The 22919-nt window shown below is 40.0% G+C and overlaps 1 long non-coding RNA gene across 4 annotated transcripts in view; it reads left to right on the top strand.

Moving 5' to 3' along the window:
• LOC112318339 (uncharacterized) overlaps window positions 1-22524 on the top strand; it is a 33070-nt gene extending 10546 nt beyond the window's left edge. For 2 of the 4 annotated variants that reach the window (XR_008426518.1, XR_008426521.1), the window contains 2 exons: window positions 9275-11047; window positions 20032-22524. This is a non-coding gene — a long non-coding RNA (uncharacterized lncRNA). The remainder of the gene's footprint in view (window positions 1-9274; window positions 11048-20031) is intronic. The other 2 variants (XR_011651035.1, XR_011651036.1) reach the window with 2 other exon arrangements.
• The last annotated feature ends 395 nt before the right edge of the window (window positions 22525-22919 follow it).

Raw genomic sequence — 22919 nt, 5'->3', positions numbered from 1 at the left:
TAGATTTTCCCAGTGTCTGAGGTCAGTTTCGTTTTAGGGAGAAAGAAAGTTCAGGAAGAAGGAAAGCAAAGTTCAGAAGGAGGCAAGATTAAAAAGAAAAAAAAATTGACTGTATTGTTTTAATAATAGAGTCAGAAACGCATGGGATAAGTATCACCCAGAAGGTAGTATAAAACAGGTAAAAGTCTGTTTTTAACATTTATAGCTATCCCAGCAGAAGTAGAAACATATGTTTACCGAAAGACATGTACGAGAACGTTTATAGCAGCCTTATTCATAATAACCTAAAACTGGAAACTATCAAAGGGTCTACCAACAATAGAAGAGATAAATAAGTTGAAGCATGTGGACAAAATGAAAGATGTAGACTTGAGCCACAAAAGGCAGTCACACACAAAGTGCATACTGTTTGAGTCTATTCATGTAGTTAAGAAATGGACAGAACTCCTCTATGGGTTAGAAGTCAAGAGGGTGATTACCTTGGGGTCAGGCAGTGACTGCGAGAGGAAAACAGAGGTTTCTGGGGCCCTGCTAATGTTTTCTTTCTCAGCCTGGGTACTGGTTACATTGGTGTGTTCCCTTTGTGAAAATGTACCAGGCTGTATGTTCATGACGTATGCACTTTTTTGCATGTACATCACACTTTAATAAAAAGAAAAAATATAATGAGGTGGTCTGTGTATTTTTCAATAAATATATGTAAATGTTTCCATTTTAATCAGCTCAGTTTTATCTGTGCTGGATACCTCTTCATTTTTGTTTCTCTTGGACAGCAACCATTAGACACTCATCAGAGATTACTTGCATAAGGCGAAGTATGGGCGTGCATGTGTGCACACTTCCAACCTGTTACCCACATTTTTATGATATCTTTAGAGACACAGACTCAGTTGTTCTGCTGCCCAAAATCCACTTATGTCTGGGACTTTTCAAAATAACTAATGAAGCTATGTTGTGTTAACAGCTAATATTCCCAAGTATAGGCAGAGAAGAGTGCTTTGATTTCAAAAGGGGTGTCCTTGGCTCCCCACAGGCTGTGCTGTGCTCTGAGGGGCTGGCAGGCAGGTGGAGGTGGGACGATGCCTCCCCTGGCTCTCCCGACGGGAGACTTGATGTGGTCATGCTCTTGGGTTTCCTTGCAGCACTCAAGTGTCTGATACAGGGGAAATTAATTGGGAACTTTGAAAAATATCCCATTCCAAAAGCTTATAGTGCTCATTCTGTCAGGCTTTAACCGAGAGGAATACTTCCCCCACTCTCTGCTTTCTAAAGGAATTCCAGGAGCCTGAGCTTCTTAGCTGTGAAATGAGGATACTAACAGAGAACTCCTCATATGATTGTTGTAAGAACTGAGTGAAATAATAGGAGAGTCAGCACATCATTATTTCTGGGGCACAGCACAGCAAGCACTTAATAGATGTGAGCTATTGTTACTATAGATTACTGCTCTTGAGAAGTTTTCAAATTAAAATCTGGATTTTTCCATTGCATGGGGCTTATAAAAAATGGACCCCTGGCTGGCCGTATTAGAAAGTCGCCAAATATCACATATAATCTTCAAATAACCACAGGTATGCTGGATACTCTTTTCATTGGTGAAAGTTGAACCCTCAGTTTCGGAGCCACTGGGACAGAGTAGTTCTGTGTGTTGGAGGCCAGTCTCCAAAAAGACCACAGGAAAGAAGCTTTCCAAACCCCGGCTTTCCCTTCGTTGCTCATTTCATTCCTTTTGGTCTTTTCTATTCCTCGCTCTCACCCCTTCTCTTTCCTCATCTGGGCTTGTTCCTGATGTTGGAGAAAGTTTACGAGTCAGGTTGCTGGAGGACTAAGAGGCTAAACTTACACTGAAGGTATTAGTTGTGAAAGGAAGGACAACAAAGCGGACCAGATGAAGGGACTGTGTATCAGCAGGATTCACTCGTGTGAACACACAATACTTTTAGATGGTCTCCTGAGACGGGTGCATGGTAATTTCTGTCTGTATTCAAATATATTTAATAGTCCCCATTGCATTTCTAATCATGTTGCTCATAAGGAAATTTCCATCCTGAGATATGACGGAGAGGCTCAACAGGCATAAGGATTAAATATTGGCAAAACAAAGAGTAAAATGTTTTACCTGCACTGCTGGCCTTCACCTCTAACAAAAGCAAAACAAAAACAAAAAAGGGAATGTGGCCAGACGTTTTCTTAGGATCCAAGAAAATGCTAATGGCTAGTCTGGCAGCTTTTCCAATATTTCTTTTCACTTCTTTCTCCATCTCCCATTCTCAAGAAAAAGAAGAATTGTAAGTGCCAGATTTCCATAAAGAGAAAGTTGTTTTCTCCTTTCTTCTTTTTCAGCTGAATATTGGTGGGAACCCATGTAAGCAAGATGTTGTGGCAAGGTTGAGGTTCTTTAGTTTTGTGTCAATAAATCTAGATAATTGTAATCAATATGCAGATTTTCCTGTATCTATGCCAATTAACAAGTCGTAGAGGTAGATTCAAAGTTTCCTGTTTTGGCCCTTCATTACTGAGCCATGGCATGAAATTGCTTAGCTGAAACACACCTTGTTGCATTTTCCAGCATAAGTTTCAACACATGGGGTGAGTTCATGGCTCATGGGCTCCTGAAATCATACTGGGCTTCAAACCAGTGGTAACCCCACAAATCCTTATCACAGAGGTGAAACTTCCCCAAGACAAACTGTTCTCCTAGTATGGTTCTACACCTGAGTGTACAAGCAAACATAGTTAAAATTTGAATTTGAACCAAAGGCTATATGAGATGAAACTGAGGTTGATGTTAGAGAGACATATAGAGGGAACAAATGACCTAAGAGATAGCGTCACTGTGCAATTTCATTCTCTGAATTTAGATAATCCATGTCAAAAAACAATGTAAACTTAAAGATGGAATGAGCAAAAGTAAAGAAAGATGAAGGTCTTTTGCACACACGCCAAACCATGCTTAATGCTGCATCCTGCATCCATGTTTCACCCCACGGTCAGGTAGTCCTACCACACTGAAGAACCCCACAAGGTCTGGCCGTGGGTAACTGAGACCCATGCATTGTGGCAGGCTAATGTTTCGATGTATTAATTAAGATTTCCCAAGGTGCATTTTCTTATTCTTTTCCTCCTTGAAGTACTTTTCCAATGCCTCACAAAATGCAATGCAAAGAAAAGAAAATCAAACCCTTGGCTTTCAACAGTTTCCATTGGGAATTGCGGTGGCAGTTGCATAACCCTACAAATATACTAAACATAATTGAGTTGTACACTGCAAATGAATGAGTTGTATGGCCTCAGAATTACATCTCAATGAAGTTGTTTTTTAAAAAGTTACGAAGTTTAGATTAGGCCATAAACCATAGATTTGGAAGAAGACAATGAACCAGGCTACCATGCAGTTGAACTAAGTAAATATTTTTCTGACTCAGGAGAGAGAGAGGGAGAGGGAAGTCCAAATACAGAGTTTATAATGTGCATTGCTAGAGAAAGGGGCCTCCTGGGTTGTCCACCTCCCTAGCCACAGGCCAACTCTGAGGAGGACGTCAGCAGAAATTCCCAGATAGATGTGAAGAACGTGAGAACAGAGAGAAATCCACTTTCTCCTTTTTTGTAGCCCACGATTTTAGAGCGGACAGACCTGTACAGGTGTCCAGGCACTGGCAGTGAGACAGCTTCACTGAGCTTGCAGCAGTCCAGAGCTCTGAATCAGTGGGATGTTTCCTAGTGTCCTAGAGAAGCTCAGACATTGAGAAAAACACCAGGGACTACAAGGGACAAGGAGTTCGTAGCAGTAGTCTGTATGGACTAATGGCCAAATACCAGATGGCAATAACTGCACCTCAGCAGATGACAGCATGGATAAGTTGCATAGAAGAGGAGCACTTGTCTACTTCTGTCCCCACGTCTTGGCATTGCACAATCCCTCCAGATCTCATAAAACAATCCCCAGGCAAATGGAGGAGACCTGATTTGGCTGAGAGTAAGTTTCTTACCTTTTGTCCAAATGAAGGCAAGTTTTAGACCACTAAAAAAAGTTACATTAATTAAGCACTAAGTTTGGAGATTAAAATTTTGTCAAATAGAGGGTTATTTTAAATCAGCACGTGAAATCATGAGAGCTGGAAACCTGAATGCCACAGTTATAGTAGGCTGGTTTTTATAGAGAGTGGAGAGAGATTTTTCTACCATATGCTTCTTGAGGCAAATCAACTGGGCATTCCAGACTCAGAAGGGAAGAATCAGGAAATTGAAGATATGTTTACATTTTCTTTCTAAAAATACTATAGTTGAATTACTTGCTCTCTGATGATCTCTCTTTTCCTGAAAGGTTACACTACAGTGACATCAAATCATTTCATTGGTTGAGTTATTCTCTTAAACCTTGAACAATCTGTTCAGGGCGCCTTTGAGTTAGAAAGGGAAAAGTATATTGGAATGTTTATTATAGGTTTTTCCCAGATAAGTCACATTACAAGCTGCCATTGAATTCATCCATGTACACCCCTGATTCTTTCTCTTCTTCAGTTTCAAGTGTTACTTCTTGATTCCTGCAGCTCTACGTTCTTATTCATCAGAAGTCAATGCTATCAGAAAACATATATACTTGGTTCCTACCATTAATGAAATCACATCTCTTTCCTTCAATTACCCCATTTTTCTGCTCACTTTCACATATGAATCTCTCAAAGGAATGATCTATGTACATTGCTCTCTGCTTCCTCACCTCCTATTTATACTTTAATTTTCTAAAACCTGATGTCTGCTCCAGGCACTTTCAAAGGAGGGGCACGACCACTTGATTCCCAATTCAATGGACTCTTTGCTAGCCTCAAAATACGCAATTTTGCAGCAGTATTTTTGCAGGTAAATACTGCCTCCATCTTGAAATTATCTTTTTCCTTGGCATTTGAAATACCACATTTTGTAATTTTCCTTTTACTTTCCTGGCTGTTCCTTCCCTTTCTCTTTTGCTGGACTCTTTTCCTATAACTAGTCTCTAAATAGAAATCGAGGCTCAAATAGGAAGCCTCTTACCTTCTCTAAATAATCTACTTAGAAATCTTATTTTTCCCATGGTTTTAAATACCATTTTCATTTTGATGACTACAAAAGGTTGCCTCACTTCTGAGCTCCATGCTCACATTGAACATTGCTTTTTAACGTAGGATACCTTACAGACATCTCAAAGTTAACAAATCCAAAATGGAATTCTTGATTTCCTCCTCAGACCTGTTTCCCGTCATCAGCTCCAACCTTCTCAGTAGACGGCACCACTAACCACTCAGTTGCTCAAGTGAGAAATATAAGGGTCATCCTTGATTTTTCCTTTTCTTTGTACCCCACATCCATGGGATTGCATGCCTTGTGAAACCCATTCCCAGAACACATCTTAATCAGTTTGTTTTTCTACACCTCTGCTGTCCCCCACCCCAGAAAATTCAGTATCATCTCGTTGCATAGACTATTTTAAGTTCAATTGATCTCACCTCTTTCATTCTAACCTATCACCAAGCCATGCTCAATAAAGCAGCAATAATCATCTTCTGAAAATATAAATTTTGTCTGATGTCACTCCACTGCTTTCCTATCTCCTATAGTTCTTGGTATAAATTTCAAAGCCTTTCTTGTGGCCTATGAGGTCCTGTTTACCTCCCCAGTCTTAACTCAAACTGTCCTTGTTCTTCCTCAGTATGTGTCAACCACTCTAATATCCCAGGTTTGGGGTTTTTTTAGTGTATCAATTCCCTCATTCTAAAAATGACTCAAATGACTGTTTTCTCTGTCTGGAATGCTCTCATTCTGGGCTTCAAGCTAAAAATCACCTTCTCAGAGATTTGACCTCACTGTTTAACATAGGTCTCCTTACTTTCCATCTTAAGCCCTTTTCCCTTATCTTCTTCAACTTAAACACTAATTGTAACTATTTTACATATTTGTTTACTTTTTGTTTCTGTCTCCTTCACCAGAATATAACCTCCACTTTGTACAAAAGATAAAATATGACATCCATGTTCCTTATTATATTCCTGGAGATTAGCACAGGGTACTCAGAAAATATCTGTTGATTGATTAGTATTATCACAATAGAAATCAAGGCATACTCATACCTTTGTATATGTGTGTGGATGTGTGTGTGTGTAAGGGAGAAAGTGAGGAGTACATATCTGTGGAAGCACACATGCCAACAGTCAAAGAGATGGTGCCTGTGACCTATCTACCTTTTGATGTAAAGGTAATATAGAAATATCACAGGTAGTAAAACTCTTGCTTAACTACCTACAGGATTTATTAAAATAATAATACCTAAAGTTCATCTTTCTAGGTAGAACACAAAAAAGGTGTTTAAGCCTTTACCAAAGGGAATGATTGATCAGGATAACAAGTCACATGATATAGCTCAATTATATATTATAGGAACTCAATTATATATTTATTCATGGATTTTTACATTTTGAATATTTATTTGAATTTTATTTTTTCACTTGTCCAGTTTCCTTTAGAATGTCTTACTTACTTCAAATTTGGGGCTAATTTTTGTTGGGGTTATACATGTGTTTGCATGCTATGTGAGAGTGTATAATGATTCTAAGATGGTAATTTTTCAACATTCCTTCTCCCCAAGATATTACTTTCTTTGGAGTATAAAATTTACTCTAAATGACTTTAGAAGACTTCCATCCCATAATCAATAAAAAAGAAAAGTATCCACCTAAGAATACATTTGCCTATGACCTCTGTGACCAGATCAGGATGCCGTAGCTGCAGCCAGGTCTCTAGCACACAGCATTCCTAGGGAATCTCCCCTTTGAATAATTATCCTGCTTGGTTTCAGAGACTGTTAATAGTATATGTGAACCTGGCTGGGCCATGGTACCTAGACACGTGGTTGCACATTGTTGTAGATGTTTCTACTGAGGTTTTCGAAGATGAAAGAACATTTAAATCAGTAGACTTTGAGTAAAGGAGATTAGGCATACAATCATAATGTGGATGGGCCTCAACCAATCAGTTAAAGGCCTTAATAGAAAAAGCCTGACTTTCCCCAAAGAGGAAAGAGGAAATTCTGACAGCACATTTCCTGTGAGCTCTAACTACAGCATCCTCTCTTCCCTGGACACCAGCATGCAGATTTTGGACTTGCCAGCCTCTACAGTCACATGAACCAACTTCTAAAATCAATCTCTCTCTTCTCTCCCTTTCTGTCTCTACACACACACAAACACACACCATTGGTTCTGTTTCTTGGGAGAACCCTGACTAACGTCGTCTTTATCACCAACCCATTTTCAATTTGCTTCCCATTTTTAAGAGTACCACAGAAGCTACGAATGAGACTGAGGTTCATTTTTCCTGTTTTTAAACTTTCACGAAGAGTAACAATAACTGTAATTTAGGAAAACGGAGAAAAGCTGTTCTCTGCAGCAAAGCACATTAATCTCTATGGCCTCAAGACTCACCCTGATCACACTTGTCATGAACTCAAAGGCATCAGATTCTGTAAATGGTATCATAACAGAGAGCTCAACAATGCAAGTTCTCTGCTCTCCGCTCCTCTATTGACCAATCATATTGACTTTGGCCAGGTCAAGGGCTTTTCATTGCTTGAGTTTCCCCATCTGTTTGTGTAATGCCTATTTCTTCAATATTCTGAACTCCTTCCATAAGCAGGTGCCCCAGAAGAGCAAGTGTGATTATTGATCTGGTACTCCACTCACGGAAAGGCTCTGAATTACACGCCTGAACCCATCACCCTGCTTTTTCACACATTAAAAGCCTGGAGATTGCCAGAAGTATTTGGCTTGGGTTGTGCTTTGAAAGATATGACTGTACCCACAAATATGCACAGAATACTTGATGAGGACTCTTGAATCACAAAGGCGGGTCCTTCCCTCTTCTTGCCACAATCTTTGATGGTGATGAAGAATGTGTTTACTCAAGTTCACAAAAGAGAACTTGGTTTGCTCTGTTTTAGCAACAGATTAGGATTTCAAAGAAATACTGGCAATGTAGGTCATTTTTTTTTAACAAGCTTTGAAGCCATGCTGAAATCTTATCAGTATGTCAAGATTTAAAAACTCCCACCTGTACATCTCCCTCCCTAGAACTCTTTGGAGCAGCTGCCGCCTCCTGCTTTGTTTGTTGATTATGTGTGAACAGAAACATAGCGTACACTCAACCCTAGGCACTAGAAACCACTGCAAGTCATTTCTATCTCCTTGTGGCCTATCTGGTAGGCAGATTCAAAGCAAACATGAATTTCTTGGGATATATTATAAATATATTATGTGATTAAATTGTGCTGGCTCACCTGCAATGGATTTGTACTCACTCCCTCTCAGAACCCTCATTTTTCCTGCAGTAATCTTCCCAAAGGAAAGGCCTGCTCATTGGGCTCTTTTTAAAAGGCAGGCAAATCTCAACACTGCAACCATTTAATGCCACAAATGTGATTGTAAAGAGCACAACAGAATGAAAATATTGTATTTTCGTCACTCATCAACAGAGGGCTTATGTGTAATATCCCCGCTGCAGGCAGGTCCAGTGTGTATATTCATTTGTTCAGGAAACACATCAAATTACTTCACTTACAAAACCATGATAAATAAGGTCAAAAGTCAGCCAAAATATATGTTGTGAAGAGAAGGTCCTCCAGGGCAGAATCTGCCTCCCTCTTACTTTTGGCCCTCATACTTTCTGTTCTAGGTAATTTTTATATGAACCAGCAAACTTTAGTTTTTATAATAACAACTCAGCTCATATAGGATGATGACATTTCAGGGATTTTATAGTGTGCATGATCATATTTTCACTTGAGAGCCTTCTTTTGGCTGAACGGGATTCCTCCCAACCTCTCTAATTGCATTCAACCCAAGCTGCAAGCTGCTAGACTTCACTCAGTCTGTGCCCTGTCGCCAACACACTAAAACCAGAGAACTAAATCCAAACAGAGTCAGACTGCAGGGCTGGTGGACAATGAAATAAACTCAGACCTCTGATCTAACCTAATGCTTGCATATACTTTTACAAGGGAAAACTGAGCAAGCATGACATAGAATTTACTTCCTGGCCTACAATGCAATACTTCTCTTCTGCTCTCCTGGAAAGCTAGAGCAAAATCTCTTTAACAAATAACACCCAAGAAGAACTTGTTGCATAAGTGTTATTTTCCCAATTCAATGTCACAATTATTTAGTGTGTTGAGCACTATACGTCTTTGAATTTCCTATAATTCCTACCCATAGTATAATGTGGAATTCCATTTATTCTATTTTAAAAGGGATGAAGTCATCCAGGGTGGAAACTGTGACCTGACTGAAAGTACTGAAATGCTGCTATGTCTCAGTCTGAGCTCTGGCACGTGGGGAAGTATAAATTAAACTCTTCTTCAGACATTTGATCTCTTGCTCTGAAAAGGGATATTGTGTTTCCTCTGTTTAACAGTATTCTCTGTCCACTGTGAAAAGAAGCCTGTTTGCTTAAAAGAGTGTGGCATATTTTTTCCACAATGAGTGGCATTGCAAATGAAATCACAGCACACACTGAATATAGTTCCAATAGTCTATGTGAATTGTACATCTATCAAGAGAAGCCCATGTTGAAGTTGTGGTCACTTTGGATGAGATGAATAACTTACTGATATGATGACTGATCACAACCACCTCTCTGGATGCTACGACTAGCAGTTTTCCTGAGTGCCCGCCTACAGGCAGTACGGTGCAAAGCCAGCTGCAGCAACAGTCATGCCTTCGAATTCCAGTCCACCTTGTTGCACGCTGGAGGCTGCCCACACACAAAGTTAGGCTATCACCACCACTGGTGGGGCCTTATTCTGAAAGTGCACGCACACCTTATCAATCCAGCAGACACATTCTCTGCCATTCTAGTCACAGATCCTATGTGCCTTAATAAAATCATAATCATTCTTTGTGAAGGGCTATAAACTGAAAATTTCTATCATAGCATATCAGAAAGATGCCCTGTAATAAAACTTTCTTTAGGCATGTGGTAGGCACTGAATGGACTGAATGAACCAAGGCTATTGTCTTTGAGGAGAAACTCTAGCCCAGTTTTCCAAACCTGTTCTGCACTGTCTGTGGAGGTGTTTTAGGAGTTACCAAAACAACATCTTCCATATAACATCAACGTACCGGTATCCTAATGACTTGATTACCCCTCTCCTATCACAGGATGGCTGATGCATTATGAAGGTATTGATTTAGAGCTGAGAAGACCCTGTAGACGCCTTCCTGCCCACCCATCCCACTACTCTAGCCCCTACTGAAAATAAAGCTGCTTCTACTCACTTATATGCTGGAGCTTGGAGGGAAAATTCCAGCTGCTAGAAAAATAGTTTGAAAACCATTGCTGAAAAACATGTCTTTCTCTGCCTGAAGTGAGTTTCATTTTTGATGGCTTGTATGGAAAAACGGGGTATTTGCAAAAGATTACATGGCAGGTACCACAGACCAAAAAGATAACCTTCATTGTTATAAGCATATAATAAAGTGTATTTGGAAGAAACAAAGGATTTATTTTTCTTAACTAAAGCACTAGTAATAAATTTATTTCATGTTGTAATGAAAGGAAAATATAGCCTGACCCACAGTTTTTTATCCCAACCTAATTGGCAGTACTTACTTTAGTAATCTGGAGACCCAATAAAAAATTTGGTACAGTTGCTTTTTATACAGCCATCATTCCTTCTACTAAAGTGGCTTGAAAATTATAGAATGTGCAACCCCAACTATTTCCTCATTATTTTGATGTTCAGTAAGGCCCTATATTACAGTGTTCCTCTTAAAGCTTAATAATATATGGTGAGTTGAAAAATGCTGTTTTACTCAATTTACTTAATCATTTTTGCAATGTTTCCCAAAGTTCCCTGAAGATCAGGAACACCTGGAGTGCTTGACAAAAACACATTCCTGGGCTCCAAACCAGACCCACGGAAGCAACGTTTACAGAGGGTGCATCTAATCATCTGCAAACGTAAGCAAGTACCCAGGATGATTCTTATCCTCAGAGAAGAGGTGATAACTATAAAATAGAGGTATGTGGAGCCCACCCTTGATTATTATCCTGACTTCCCATTCTGCCCCATGTGTGTATTTCTCTGATTGTCGAGTGACGGTACAGCTCGAGAGCAAGTCTGGGAGAATGCACATGGCGGCCTTGCCGAGTCACTGGACTAACTGAAGTGATCACTTTGAGAATCGAATGTTAAATACTTTACATCTGAATGGCATAACAGATATGTTTAAAAATATGCATTTTTTCAAGATATTTAACTGTTAAGAGTATGTGCTTCACTGAGATATCTCCTTCATCTGAACGAATTTTAAAGGGAAAATAACTCCAGAATATGGCAGCTGAGATGGGGAAGACCAGGTTGTGTTTATCTACTTATTGAAAAATTTCATGATGCAATTTACATTACCCCCCCTGACCCTGGGGGGTGTTTCTGAGTTTTCTTTAAACTCTTCAAGGCTGTCACTCTCCAGATGCTAAGCTGGGTTATCACATATTTATCCATTTGAAAGTCCTTCCATAAAATGATTGGTGTGTATCTTTGTGGGTGACAAATGATTTGTCTCAATAAATAATGCATTAAGGTTCCCAGAAAAGTGAAACATTGAGTGGCTATCTGGTGAATTCAAACGGTGTAGACAATAAAGTGAGGGAAGGCAGGTCAAGAACATATATATTACTCATGAGATGCGATTTGCTTTGGGACCCTAAATGTACAACTAACCAATTAATCACTTTGGAGTTGGAACTGTGCAGACTGGTCAGGTTTATCTGCCTCCATACCCTTCAAACCTTCAACATCCTTAATAAGGCTCACGAGTCTCCTTACAGGATCAAGTCCAACTGTGTCGCATGGCACAGGGAGTGCTCTGTGGATCCAGCGTTATCCTTTCTCTTATTCTTTTTTCAGTCCTAAGTGATACTTAATGATTCAGCATCAGGAACCTCGTAAAACTTCCTGTACAGATCCTGGTGTTTTCTAAACTTTGCTGGTGTAATCACCTCTACCCAGAAATGCTGCCCCAGCCTTGCTTTTAAGACTTAGCTTAGGGGTCATCTTCTCCAAGAAGCTACCCCTCCTAAGTTCTTCATCTTAGTCACTGAAATAATCAGTGTCACAATATTGTCCAAGCTCTAGGAGTGAGTTGTAGGACTAAGCAGCAAGGGAGACAGGGAACTTACTAGGTTTTATGCCTCCAGTGCTTAGTAGGGAGCCTGGCCTATGGAAGGTTCTCAGAAACAGGGTTATTGACCAAAAGAATATTAATCAATCCTGAGAGTGTTTGTGAGTGGTTAAAACGATGAGAGCAGATTATTGCTGCCAATGTTGCCTTCTGTTGTCTGATGTCCTTCAGAAATGACCACAGTGACTTTTTACTGCAGCCTTGGAAAAAAGGCCAGCAGTACAAAAAACGCTCTATTCATTTTTTGATAGAATATATTTGTTTGGTATGCTATGTGATTCCTTTCTGCCTATTACATGTACATTTAAAAAATTAGTTGCACCTTTTCCTTTCGAGGTGCTTAGTAACCATGTTGTTTCAGACACAAAGGCCTATAGAGCAGTGCCCACTGCCCTGTGAATGGGGCTTTTGTTCTCAGTGCTGTTTTGGTAGGAAATGGTTGCTATTTAGGTCTCCAAGAGGGAATATAAACTATGCTCACCTAATCAAACAGACCAATAAATACAGCAGTTAATCTGACAACTTCAAATTCCTGAGTTGCATTCTGAGAAACAATTTAACACCAACAATCATTTAAAGCCTATGTAAATCATAAGCCTTTGGTTACTAAGAGGTTTATTGTATTTTATTTCATTTCATTTTTATTAATTACTGCAAATGCCTGGATCTAAATCATATTTCAGCACAGAGATTTCTTGCTGGTGGAAAAGAGAAGAAATCACATTGGAAAATATAGCATTAAGGCTCAGAAATAAGACATGTTATCCAGATGTCAAAGAGGAGGGAGACAGAATGGGTGAATACAGGCAAGCGAAACATTACAGTATCTTATTGGTATGCTATAAAGGAGAACCGACCCAGAGGACGGGAAAGACCCAAGTGCAGGCCCGTGCTGCCTAATGAGCTAGCTGGCCCATTGTCCTCATCTCTTCCGCCCCGTGGCTACGGAATAAAAAGCAGTACCTGTTTGTTCCCAGTTATTAACAGTTTTACAATGCTCTCACCTAGTCACCTTGAAGGTTTGGTAAGCACTTGAGGAACAAAAGCACTGAAACAATACTTGCGGGAAAAGAAAAAAAAATCCACATAGTTCTGAAACACAATATATAATGATACTTTAAACTCAAGCAACAACAACAAAATCTCTTTGTCTGAGGTACGGGATATAAATATCACCATATAGAGCCTACCTGTTTGCTAACAATGGCAAGAGCCTCTTAAAGCCGTGTCCTTGCAACATATCAGGGAGCAGGGTCCAACATACACACAGCCCATATTAAAGGCACTATCTGAACTATTCCTTCCCTCCTGAAAGAGAAACCTAGTGTTTCTGGTTTTTAAAGGAGCCATTGTCACTTCTGGTTGAATGTTTATTTTACTGTCTCCTGCGCAGTGGAGGGCATTTCACCTACAAAGAGTGATTACAGAGCGCTGGGACAATTTGAATACTCTAATCAATGCTAGTTAAAGTAGAAATAAATAAACGTTTATGGCACCCGGTTCCAACCCTTCATGGAAATTATTGTTAATTTATTGAATCAATAATCTTAAAACAATAAATTATGATGCCCTTTGTTTTAGTAAGCCCTTCTCACAGTATATTAAAAAGCAAGGGCTTTATAAATATTGTAATAAGCGGGGAGGAGTTTGTTGTGTTTTTTTTTTAAGCAAGTCCTTGTATGTGGTCCATTCTGCAAGAGATTAGACTATAAAGTTAAAAGTGTGTGTGTGCAGGGTGTGTGCGGGGTTCAGGGGGTGCGCTGGAGGACATGAACATGAGTAGACACTAAAAAAATTAATAATAATGATAATTCCTACACTAGTTAAGTGACTGAGTGAAGAATTTGAATTCTTTTTTCTCGTTAACCCTGTCACTGCTTGAGGTGTGTTGGTTTTATTCTTTAGTTGTTTGAGAATTATTACACGTTTATTACAAAATCAGGGAGATTTGGGGGGTGAAACAAGCTGGAAGCTGACTGTCCCGAAGGAATATTTGTCCTCGATATTTTTCTCTCAGCCGTACTCCCATGTTTAATCTGTTCTCTACCAAAACCCTGAGGAAAAACCAAACTCCCAGACTCATTTTGAATTTCATACCTCCTTGTCGTCCCAACTTCCTGAGGATAAGATAAAGTGCCTAAAACGTGTCTGGCACATGGTTGACTCTAAACAAAATATAACTTTCTCTCTCTAGGGCCACACTGGGCCTGCTTCTCCGCCCCCCACACAAGTTTAACAGGTCATGAGAATTGTATCCTCACAATCTTTATTAGTTTTCTCATTATGTTTTTACCTTTCATAGCAATCAAAATATCTTTTGGGTACCTATTCATCCTGTTACAAAACTGTACCCAAATGCAAACTCTCTGGCTTTAAAAAATAAAATATAATGGAGAAAAGTGCACATTTGAGGTAATATCTGCAGATGAGACATTACTGTAGAAGCAATGTCCCAGAAGCAGCTAATATCCAAAGCTTTCTGTACAGATTAAGCTCCTCTAATGGCTCTGCAGCTACTCTATACAATTATCTGTTCACTAACAGCATCCCTTAAAACAGACGTAAGGGATCTTTGCAGCCGAGCTCTGCATACCTTAATTACGGAACCAATTTGGGACACTATTTGTTCCAACATTTTTAAAAGGCCTTCCCTAGATTATAAGAACACATCTAATTCAGGATTATTTTCTGTGCTTGGAGACTACAGACTTGAACGAAGGCTCTAGGAACGGCCCCCCAGGGTGCTAGTGTTTGCCTCACATTCTGCTGGGGGTTTTATAGTTTTTGTTACAGGACTGACCAAAAACCAGAAATATTATTCCCTGGAGCAGCACTTGTGACAGAAGTTTCCACTCCTTGAGACCCAACTCTGTCCATAAGACACAATAATTTAGCACCTGGAGAGCCCAGCAGGGAAACTAGACACTGACAATTTATGGAATTTGCATCCATCATTGGTATATTGCTTTCAGGAATTCCCTGTGAGATTAGTAAAATTTCAAGGAAGCTTCTTGGGATTCTGAAGGGTTCAAGAGATATGCTGGACCAAAGGAGGGAAAGAGACTCAGTATGGACTGAACACCTACAGTAAGCTGTAAGGGAGGCTTAATTAACCAAATCCTTCTAGAGTTGAGCCATTGGCAGAGGCTTTCACATGGATCCACTTTCAGGAGATTGTGCCAAAGAAATTCCTCAGCTGGGTTTGATTTATAGGAAGGCTACAGCTGAAGTAAGAATTCTAGTCCCCCCCGCCTGCCGCCACCCCCGCCCAACACTACATATTCCCAAAAGAGCTCTACAGCCCCTGGAATTTGGCAACAGGATGAAGAAAAATCAAGTCCATGAGTATTAATTATATTCAGTTGCTAACAAGATGAATCAGGATTCTGGGCTAAGTAAGGGCTGACAATGTAAACATAAAAGGATGGCTACCATATACAGCCTGGTTTCTGTATAGTGAGTACTATCATAGAAGACATCTATTATTTCATCGCGTTCTCATCATAGCTCTTTGAGTAATGCATTGTAATTTTGGGTTTAAAACCCAAGACTGGAGATGCAGAGGGCTTTAGGGGCTTGCTCAAGGGAACACGGCGACAGAGCCAGACTCACATCGTGGCCCTCCTAAATCCAAAGGCCATCCTTGTGCTAACAGGCCATGCTGACAGACTTCCCTTAAAATTATTTGGTTGCTTCAGTCTAAATATCTTCAGGGATTTGGCAACTTTCTTAAAATGATCTCTTTTGGTCATGAAAATTAATCCAAACGTTGCCCTCACGGATATTTCCACACTCTGAAATTCTCATAAAGAAAGATTCAATATCCATTATGTACATACTGAATTCATAGATTTCAGTGAATTCATTCATAAATAGGAAGGCTCAATATTGATTTAACATTTGTAGGCCTATTAATATTAGAGCTGATTGATTGTCTTCTTTCAGCACTGATCCTTTCATGTTCATGCTCTTCCCCTTAGTGCTCAATAGAATGCATTCTCTCCTCCTGTTAGGTACCGAGACTCAAGCTACCTCAAGAAACGGGACCAAAGGCTCTTATGTGGATATGTATGCAAAAAAACCCCCAAAAAACCAAACACTTGAATCTTGAGGGGATCCAAGGACAGCCATGTACCCAAGCTTCACAGAAATGAAAGCATACTTTAAAAACAAGAGGAATCTGAGACAGCTCTAGAAATTGAGTTATTTTGTCACTTCGTGTTGTGGATACCAGTGTTCACTGTGCAAAATCCCCGTTTAGGACTGAGTTTCTCACCCCCGCCCTCCCACTGCACCCTACTCCCATGTGTTTCCTGCTGATAACGCATAGTTGAGTCTCTCTCCAGGAAGTGCCCTTGGTAAAAGGGAGCCATCTTGCTCAAAGTTACACACCCTGCTAGGAAACAGACTTCAAACAAAGGCTGGTCTAGGTGAGGGTTCAAGGGCCCTACCTCTTGCCTCACTTAGGCACAACTTTGATGGGCCCCCTCAGTTCCAGAGTTCCCATTGGATCAGATGAGACCCTGTTGCCACTGCATCTGAGTTCAGTCTCTCCCTCTGCCTACCAATGCTTTCATTTCTCTCTACATCCAATTTCCCAGAAAACTGTCCCCGCTAAAGCTCCTACACACAAATCCCCATCTAGAGTCTGATTCCAGGGAACCTGACCTAAGTAAGACCTGACATAAGGCACAGAAGTTTATCAAAGCCTTCCAGGGAGTGACTCGACCTTTCTCTGTTTTAGCTTCCTTTGTTCTTGCCATTCCCAGCCACAATTGTCACCCGAGAACAAATGTCATTTCTATCTCATGGCTCCTATTTTTGATAGCTTCTGTGCACACATAGCTTTGGTTTACTCATCGTATTAGTTTTCTCTTGGTCCTGCATGGTATGCACCCATCGGTCTTCTTTAGGCAGTTTTTTTTTGCCAGACCATCATCTTATACATCACTGGCAATACTGTGGATTTGGTTAACTTTGGATCAGATGCCTGATTTTGGTCTGCCTAAAGAAAAGATCTAAGGTATAAACTATAGCTACCCTGCTTAAGAAAAAGCTCAAAGCATCTTTCTTAGTAGAGAGAACTATGGGTGTGATGATTTTCCCCTTAGAGGGGAAGGCGGACTTGGTTGGCAATGTGACTAGCCTGTCCACTGTACTTGTTATGGACTCAAAGTTTGTGGCCCCCAAAATTCATATATCAAAATATTAATTCCCAATGTGATGGTATCAGAAGGTGAGGCCCTTGGGGATGGTAATTAGGTTGTGAGTGTGGAACCCCTACAGATGGGACTAGTGCCCTTAGGAAAGGAGACATGAGAGCTTGCTCCTCTCTTTGCTCTCTGCCATGAAAGGATACAATGAGAAGACAGCCATCTGCAAACCAGAAAGTGATACCTCACTAGACTCTGCACCCACTGGCACCTTGATCTTGGACTTCATTGCCTCCAGAACTGTTAGAAATATGGCATGTTGTTTAAGCCACCCAGTCTATGGTCATCTGGTACAGTAGCACAAACTGACTAAGACAGCATTCATGAACAAAATCTAACTCTAGTCAATGTATCAGTGATACTTAGAAATTCATTCAACAAACAATTATTCATTCATTATATGTGCTACTGAATAGCATCTATTGATTGGACGCTCTTTTAGGCAAGGAATTGAGCAGTAAGCAAAATGGCAAATACTCCTGCCCTCATAGTGTTTACGTTTTTATGTGAAGAACAGAAAAAAAATTGAAATTCAAAGAGAATAATAACAATCTCAATAAATGTATACTTTTACCCTGACAAAACTTCCTTCCTTATCCTCAAATGGAAAGGCAAGCTGAACTTTTACCTCCTTTCTCTGCCCATAATCTTCTGTTGGTATTATGCGCAAGGAAATGGCCAGAGAGCTAGAAGAAAGGGAAGAACCCAAAGCCTTAAATAACCCACTTCATTAATAAAGTTAGCTTTACAAGTGAGCAATAAAAATCTTAGCCTGAGAGAGAATTCTTTTGTCTCCATTTAGACTGTTTCATCCAGTCATTTCTAATTTTAGCAACATTTATATAATGTTTTTATGGTTTAAAAAGCTTTTCCATTTAATCATTTGTTTAGTCATTTATTCAGCAGGCATTTATTATTTAATTATGTGTGTCACACCCATATTTTACCTCCTTTCTCCCCAGTGCAACTCTGAGAAAAGAATAAATGTCATTAGCATACCTGTTTACCAGATGAGTTTGTAGGGAAAAATAAAGCTCAGAGGTAGATAGCAAGTAGAATAGGAAGACTTAGGCTTTCAAACAAGCCTGCGAAGGTTTGTTTCCATATATGTATGTCTATAGAAATATCTTTGTACATGCAAAAAAAATTTAAGGCAATTTGAAATAAAACATGCAATACAATAAGATGAAAAATATGAATGGATTGAAAGACACTCATGAAAGGACAACCGTAATAGAATGGAAAGACGAGAATAGCAACTAGAACACAGGTATCAATGCTGAAGTTAACACAAATCTTCCATAATTACTGAAGTTGAGCCTCCATCTGTTATAAGCTTTGTGGCTATTAGGAGAAAAAATAGAAACACAGGGAAAAAATGATGGTTTTTTAGTGAATAAATTCCAAGGGAGGGAACAAAGAAAGAGGAAGAACTTTTTATAGGTTAAAATGGAATTAGGAGATATCCAAACACAACATTTGAATCCTGACCCAAACAAACCAATTGTAAAAAAAAAAAGAAAAAGAAAAAGAAAGATTTATGAAATAAATGGAGAAATTTTAACAGTGACTTTTTTTTGTATATTAAGGAACTGATAATTACTATAGGTGTGACAGTCATACTGTGTTTATGCTTTTTTTTAAAGAGACATTACCTTTAAGACACATGCTGAATTATTTGCAATTGAATTGGAAAAAAAACACAATGGATATAAGATTCCCATTGTTTACATATTAGTTTTGTGTTTTAGGGCCATTTATCTCACTTTCCTCTCCTGTAAATTTAGTAGAATGCAATATATTGCCCAGAATTTTGGAGAAAATTAAATAAGATAGATATGTACAATCAATCCTAATTATTTGTGAATTTCATCCTTGCTAAAATTTATTTGTAACCCCAAAACCCATCCTTCGGTGCTCTTGTGATAATTTACAGACAAGCAGAGAGCAGCCAAACAGTTGAGTCACCTGAGGTGTGTTTCCCAGCTGAGGTCCAACAAGGTGACGCTCTACCTTCTTTTGTCAGCTCTCATACTGTAAACAAGTGTCTTTTTCATGGTGTATTGAATGCCATGTTTTCACATTTTTGTGTTTTTGTTGATGATTTCACTATTTATACTGCCCCCCAAGCATATGGCTGAAGTGCTGTGTAGTGTTCCCAAGCACAAGAAGGCTATGATGCACCTTTCAGAGAAAATGTATGTGTTAGGTAAGATTTGTTCAGGTGTGAATTATAGTATTATTGACCATGAGTTCAATGTTAACAAATGAATACTACATAGATGAAATGTCTTTAAACAGAAACTTATAAAACAAGGTTATGTATATATCAGTTGGCAAAAATGTTGTGACCAGGGGTTTGTAGGAACCTAACCCAGTATTTGTCGTAGGAGCGATTGTCTAGTATTTACTAATTCAGTGTTAATGGCAACTTTATAAAATGCAACCACCACAAGTAACAGGAATCAAGTGCATATAAAAGGCTTTGGCACAAGCCTTCCTTAGAGCAAGTACTTAACAAGTGTGTTCTTCTCTGCTGTTAAGCGTTAGAGATCAGACCCAAACCCCCTTTTTTGGACTCATCCCCTGGGTTCTTGTCCTTGACACAGCTCCCCAGACTGTGAGCACATTGTCGTCTGGGTCACACCTGCTGGATCAAATTCATCTGGACGTAAGTTTTTCGACTTTCAGCTGATTTTTGCTTGCCTGAGGTCATCCTTGTCCACAGAAAGGCTGCTGGGCTTGGACTCAGAGAGCCTGAACCACGTTGCTGGTCTTCTATGGGATGTGTGATCCATGTTCATGTCTCAAGCACCTGGATGTTCTCATCAATAACTACATGAAAGAAAATGGAATGACTCTGTTCTACAGGAGGAGCTAAAGGAGAGAAATTAAAATAATTTGGAAAAGCTAAGGGAAGAGATGCAAAACAAGTTTGAAGCCACCGTCTCTTCTTCTGGCACCACTGAGTGCTGCCTGTCTCCACCAGGCTGGAGAACTCCTAGGCAAGTTGCATATCTTCCTCCATAATTTCCAATTAGCATTTCTTTGGGCTTCTAAATGGGTGTGCCAGCACTACTTAACACCCCAGGGTAAACATGCTTACTGGAGCATTAATCTTACTAGACTGTCCATGGAGAAAAATATGTTACAATAAAATTTATACAGCTATGGCTCAATAGTTCTATGTAGGAGGATGAAGTACACGCTTCTGATGGTCAGCAGTGTGTCCTCCTCACTCACCTCAGATGTCACCTGCAGCAGAAGAAGGCAGTTCTCATGCAAACTAACAGCATCACAGCTGGAGTGCCCAATGGGCCTCTCAATTTTCTGTCTCAAGCCCGTTCCCCAAGCCTCAGAAACTTGGTCAAGCTGCAAGTAGGGAAGACCCACAAGTGCAGCATGGTTCATGCCTCTGGGAAAAATCCACAGCTAATGAAGGATAAGTACCCTAGCCACCCGTCCTTCAGAGGAACAGTTCTGAGGAGATATATACGTAGTTCCATAGAGCATTGAGCTCCAGATGCCTGCAAGAGTCAGCAGCTCAGCGACTCATCCTATATTGGCTTTTCTCTTTCCTGCCTTTCTCACTCTCCCTACTCTCACCTTCCCAATAAACTACATGTATCCAAGTCCTTGTCTCAGGCTGCTTTAGGGCTTAAGGAGAGACATTTTGTTGGAAGAATGGACTTGAACTGCATTTGCTCAGCACTTAAACTAAACTAAATTAAACTAAAGCAATCCAATAGTGTGTTTAAAAGCTCTGAATTGCCAACAGATATTTGACATAGTCTTGAAAGCATAATTCTCATGTACTAAGAAGAAAAAATGTCAAAAACTTCTCTCTGATAGTAGCTGCTATAGACCATGCTCTAAACTTGAACCTATTCTTTTTTCCAATTAGGGATCTTGAGTGGAAAACACTACAATAATTCCAATCTTAATCATCAACATTTCCTACTCACATGACCAATCAAGAGTTGACTATAGCTGAATGCCACTGCCAAAGTCTACAAAACTGCTGTTCACAGGTGGGACTTGGGATGTTTAAGTATTTAGTTCACCTGGTTACCTCACTCACTATGAGGCTCAAGGGGAACCATGTTATAAGAAGAGTCTGCCCTACTTCTCAGGCAAAAGAAAGTGGAAGGCTGGATAAATGTGGCCACATTTTATGTTACATGAATGTTGGGAACTGCCCTGCCTGGTTTCAGAAGCTGTAACCCCCCATGGCTAAGGCTGAGTCAGAGACCTTGGGACCATAAGCCCCTAAGGAGACAAAGCTTATCTCCCTGGCAGGGGCGCTGCCTCTGCCCACTTTACTTCACTCTGCTTGGCCCTGAGCCTGACCAGTTAGCCAATGACAGGTAAGATTCCTCAAGGGAGGGACGACCTAAAACAGGCATAATCACCAAGAGGCCCTCAGGGAAGGACTTGGGGGGCTATAGAAAAAGGGGGTGATGGACCCTCACTCCTGGACTTTGACATAGCCTGAGTCCTTACTCTGTCTACAAAAAGTCTCCTATTCTCTTGGCTGCCTTACTTCCCTGCCTGACTTAAGCCTGAAACAATGACAGAGGGTGGTGCAGTTCTATGCTGGAAAGGGCTGATTCCCCGGCGATCAGGCCTAAGAAAGAATGCATAAAATCCTGTGAAACCTGCTTTGCTAAGAATGCCCTCAGTATTCTGATAAGGGTCCAAGCGTGAAATGAGTTTGTTTCCCAAAGTTTTATAGCCCTTTAGCTAACTGACCCTGACTGAGAATAAGCCCTCAGAGTTCTTTGCATGTAATCTATTGTTTGATCCTTACTGCCTGACAATGATTGATGAGCTTTACCTGTATTCCTGTGCAAATTGAACCCAATAAAAGCCCACTGAGGAAAAAGCTCTTGGCCCTTCTCTTTTGAGATATCGGCCACCTTTCCTCCACAAGAAGATCATGTCTTGGTGGACTTATTCTCATCCGTGGCAGCCAGTGGGGGGCCCTCTTGGCGGAACCCCCCACCCCTGAACATAAAATTTACTTCCCTACAAACCTGATCAAAAAGCTACAATATATATATACTTGGTATGTTGCTCTGCTCTGAAGGATTTCAGAAACCTACCAGCATGATTTGAAAACTACCAGGATGATTAAGGCTCTTCCTAAACATAAAAAAATATTCACTGCATTCCAATTGGATAAATATATGTATTCGAACACTTTTTCCCTTCCTGATCATTTGTTCTTGGGAATGGTAAGAAAGGAGGTGAATGGAAGGAAATCAGTGGCTGATTTTTAAGTTTTAATCATGAGATTTCATTTTAAGTTATACCCATAAAGATAATATTCAGGATGCCCTATTCCTGATTCTCTGATTAAGCATTTTTCCATTGACATTATAATCTGCATTGCACAAGTAAGGATCTTCTCAAAGTTTTATAAGAGACATATAAGTACTAACTTTGGCAGAGAGACCTAGTTTGCTTGTGCCCCATTAAAGTTCAAGCAAAGCTG

Source organism: Desmodus rotundus, chromosome 3 (genome assembly GCF_022682495.2).
Source record: "Desmodus rotundus isolate HL8 chromosome 3, HLdesRot8A.1, whole genome shotgun sequence".
NCBI classification, from domain to species: Eukaryota; Metazoa; Chordata; class Mammalia; order Chiroptera; family Phyllostomidae; genus Desmodus; species Desmodus rotundus.
Note: the sequence above shows the minus strand (reverse complement) of the source record. Positions and strands in the feature narration are given on the sequence as shown.